Genomic DNA, 4,924 nt, shown 5'->3' on the forward strand with positions numbered 1-4,924 from the left:
CCTTCTGGCAAAATGCCAGGCGCCATCTTGACTTGGTTGTGGCTCTCAACAGTTCTTAGGACATAGACTAAATCCCCGATGGCATCTCATAGACCTTGTATTTATATTGCTTAATTTTTTTTTTCCTGACACTCTCGACTCTGGTCTCTATCATAAACACACCTTTCTTGGGCACATGTACTTTTCCCCAGGAACTTTGCATGTTCTAATCCATCTAACTGCAGCACTCTTCACCATACTTGTTACCTGTTTAACTCTGCAGCTGTCATTCCCCCCCCCCCTCTTGCTTGGCACTTATTTGTATTCTGCATGTCTCAGATGGTGGATATGTAATCTAACCTTCACTAATATGAGTTCCCCAATCAACTTGTTCTAACACACACACACACACACACACACACACACACCACATGCACATAAATAAATAAATACAAACACAAATATATATATATACATATATATATATATATGTATATATATATTTTTTTTTCCTGAAAGGGTTAATGCTTAAAGCCGTAGCAATGACTGTCCCGTGGGTCTTGAATCAGAATATGTCTCTTTCCTTTTTCCCTTTCCTCCCTGTGTCTCTCTTCTTTGATATCTCTATCTAAGAAAAGGCATTTCTAGGCAGAAAATCACTGATTGTTGTCTTTGTCACCATATAAGAAATGGGAATGATGCAAACACAGGAAAAAGAAGATGCAAGAGTGAGAGAGAAACTCACATTGGCAAAAGTGGAGGGAACCACTGGTCCCATCCTGCCTGAATTCAGAGGCAACCCTGGAATCTAGGTTCACATAAGCTACTAAACTCCCATCGTATCTGTAAATAGTACATAGTTAGGTCTCAGCAACTTTTAATTAAAAAGTCATTGGCAACATTAATATTGGAACTCAGATATTCATGAGAGGGCAATTTTTAATCCCTGTTATGGAATAATAATCCAATTGGTTGATCCTGTCAAATCTCTGGGGAGAGTCAGCATGCACTTATTGAAGGCAGAGCTTTAGGAAAGTTGAAGAAAAAACGTAAGATTATGAAATATGGAGATGGCTGCTGGCATCATTCAGTAGGTTCTTAAAAACAAATAGTAAGTTGGTCCAAGGTGTCTTAAAAAAAAAAAAAAACAGAGAAGGATAATGAATGCAGCCTAGTCTTAAAAAAAAAAAAGGAAAAAATGAAAACAAAATAGGAGGACATCTCTCTCTGCTCCTCCGATGTTCAGTGCTGCTGAGGGTCAGCGGCCTCCATGGCACGCTATTTACCTTTCTTACTTGTAGAAACCATCAATTTATCATCAATGGGATTGACATCTACTCTGGACAGATGTTTGTCCTTGTCCACTCTGGCTCCAGAAGCACCACCTTCACCTTTCAACATAGCGTCTGAAGTAACATTGTTTTATCACGAGGTGCTCATTAATGCCCAAACAGACGCGATGTGACCTGAGGACTGTGCAGTTCATTACCTTTACCATGCGCCTCTATTACTCAGCAGCATCCAGGAAGACTACAGATAGAATGACAGTTAAAAGTCAGCTGAAAGAGCCCACTTAAGGATACCGGCCAGCTAAGTAAGGAAGACTGATCCCCCTGATGTATTTTATATGCTGTACCTGGGACTGATACATGGAGCCATGTCCATGCATGTAAACCAAGTATCAGGGGGATGACATGGAAGGCCCTCTGCACTGACACACAGTGTATACTATGACATACTATGGCATTCCTTTCCTTACCAATGTAGGCCATGGGAGGGGAGGAATTTGGTTTTTAAGTGGTGAAAGGTGATCCTTGTTCTGGGTGACATAATATACCACTAAGGTAGACATAATCCTTTGGACACTTTGCATCTCTCATACTGTGAGGCTGGCAGTTGGAAAGGTGTTACTGTAGTGGTTGAAGACATTGGACTCTAACCACCACAAGAAGCTAGGTTTGCTACACAACAGTGGGGCACAGGGAAGGCCATGTCTGGAGCCATAGGGATTTTGCATTCATCAATGAATCTGTGGTAAACGGCCCAAAGAGGCCAGTCAGTCAAAGTTAAAATTTGAGGGATGAAAACTAGACTTCTCACCCTATGGTGCCATGTTCAATTGCAGAGGCAAGGGCATGTGTGAAAGTAGATATGGTCTGGTTAATTTTATACTGCATTCTCTAACCCACATTACATGTTCATAAACATCACATTGCTTCCATGGAGTCCAATGTCATCCATTCTGGGTTCTGTTCTTCATCACTGTACACTGTCTTAGGAGAGGGTGCTTTCCCCACATTGTCCACACCTGCCCAGAAGTAAATCCTGTGCAATATGGCGGCTATTACCTCTCCTCTCCACATTTAAGGTGCTTCTCTTTCCATTTGCTTGCTCTGATCAGCTAGTTCTTTATCAAGGTCTGAATTATTCTGTACTTAGGTATGCTGCTCCTTAATGCCATCTGGGCCCTTCTGCTATCAGGATCTCCTTGCCCTTGACACACTGCTTTCCACTCAAATCCCAGAAGTGCTACATGGTCCAAAGTCACATCTTTTCACTTGTCACTAGCTCTACCCACTTGGTTATATAACCTGGACATTCTAGTAATGGTAACCAATCAATAGGTGAGTCCGTTTCTTCTCTGTATTTTTTATAGGGTTCTAGAAAAGCCATGATTTTGGTATAGGTGGCTGACATGAATACACACACACAACAAATGGAAGCTCTCACTATGTCATTGATATCTTATTTGGACTCTTTAAATACTTTCCTATGTTTTTATGAAGGATTTAAAATCATTTACTCTAAATTAGAATTTCCCCAAATGTGTAAATATCTGGGTGAACCTTCCTGATTCTGTCTTTGCTGCTATTTGCTCAGGAGATTCTTCTTAATTCTGTCACCCTATGAGAATACTTTTGAATCAATTAAGATTATGTTCACATGCTAACTCCATTATTAAAACTTCCTTAATTCCTTCAATGTTATTAAGCAGTATAGTACTTGAAACAATGGTAGGATACAGCGATTTTCTTTCTTGTCAGATTTGTTTGACACACTACCAAGGATTCTGTTCTTCATCACTGCACACTGTCTTAGGAGAGGGTGCTTTCCCAGCACTGCCTACACCTGCCCAGAGGTAGATCCTGTGCAATATGATGGCTATCACCTCTCCTCTCTACATTTCAAGGTGCTTCTCTTTCTGTTTGCTTGCTCTGATCAGCTAGTTCTTTATCAACAGCCTCTTTGGGCTGTTAACCACAGATTCATTGCTGAATGCAAAAATCCCCTACATGGCCCTCCCATGTAAGTCTTTTTGGCCAGTTTTTGTGCAATATACACAATTAGGGCTCCAAAAGTGAATGAATATTATGTCTCATATAAATTCATCAACACAGAATCATAGATCTGTATTTTAAAGATAGATACATTAAAAGCAGAAAAATTAAGAAAGAACAGGAGTTTGTTAAAATGCCTCTGAAACCTGATTTATCATGACATTTCTGATTTTAAAAGGCACTTCATTTTCTAGGTTTAATTGAAACTGAACTTCCTCTGAAGGAGATATTGTCCCAAGAGGTGATGCCTCATTCCTTCTGGACACAACCCCAGGAGTATCAGCATCAGCAGTGGAAAGCTGCAGGCAAATGTCACTTCATATCAAATGCAGAATCAAAGAAGAAAAATGTGCCCCCGCAGACCTGAAAGCATACCCACAAAGGTGAGGTCACTGCCAAACTCGCCTTTAGGTGGCTTCCGTTTAGGTCATGCCACAGCAATTTGAGCATGAGCTTTCATGTTATCCTGTCCCAGTGCATTGGGAAGACCATGCATTGCTAGGATAGAAAACAAGAGTGAACAAAGCAGGCTTCCGATGAAATGCAAAGATAGATTCATAATAAATGTTCACAGAGTTGTGATGGTAAAGGCACCTTCATATTTGCAAGCACAGAATATACAAGGCAAGAAAAAAATAAATGGTTTAGTGTCACTTCCTCTCAGTTTACCAAATTGAAAAAAAAATCATATTCTGTCCATTCCTTAAGTGAAAGATAAATCTTCCTGCAGTCTGGGTAAACCAATTAATAACATGAGATAACATCGTTCTCTAATACGATCTGACTTGTATCACATTTTTTATGACTGCATCAAAAGAGTACTTGTTTTTCTGCTTCTGTAAGTATTCATTGAAAATTTGTTGGCTGGGAGTCAAATTGTTATAAGGTGGTAGGAATGAGTGAAAAAAATTCTGATTACTCTAGGCACTTTGTGTTTTGTTCTGTATTGTGTAATTTTCTAAGGAAAAAAAATGTACTCAGGCCACCTGCAGTTTGTTTTAATAAATAAAGATACAGTTTGATCTTTGCCAGAAATCCATACCCTGATGCGAAAGTGGAAGGATTTTCTGGGCCTAACATACTGCTTGAGATCAAGGAAAGGCTCAATAAACACTTGTCTAAAAACAAACAATGGAATAAATGAATGCATTGTGTTCAAGGGTCTATTCCTGTCAATAATTCTGTTTCTTAAGTTTTGTCAAGGCTCCGAGGTGCTTTAAAGTTGAAGCCATTTATATTACTTCATCCAAGCCTGATCCATTTGCTCTGTTGCTTTCTTGTCATTTTAATTGAGGCTAAAAACTTCAAATTGGATTTCAATGTGTCTTTTACTTGCTTCCTGTTTTCCTAGACAATCCATACTGCCATTGTTTTTGCATTCCAGGGTAATCCATTTTATCACTTGGCTAAGCAAACACAGCTGGGTAGTAATGAATGGAGTTTCTACATTGATAGATAAACTTGGCCATTATACTGCTCATTCTCTAAAACAAGGAGAAATCATATAACAATTCTACCCTAGGATAAAGCATAAAGAAGATATAAATGTTCTACTGATGTAATAGGGACAATTACATTATTGACCCTTTGCTTCTATTACTACATGC

Source organism: Urocitellus parryii, chromosome 13, assembly GCF_045843805.1.
Source record: "Urocitellus parryii isolate mUroPar1 chromosome 13, mUroPar1.hap1, whole genome shotgun sequence".
Classification (NCBI taxonomy): domain Eukaryota; kingdom Metazoa; phylum Chordata; class Mammalia; order Rodentia; family Sciuridae; genus Urocitellus; species Urocitellus parryii.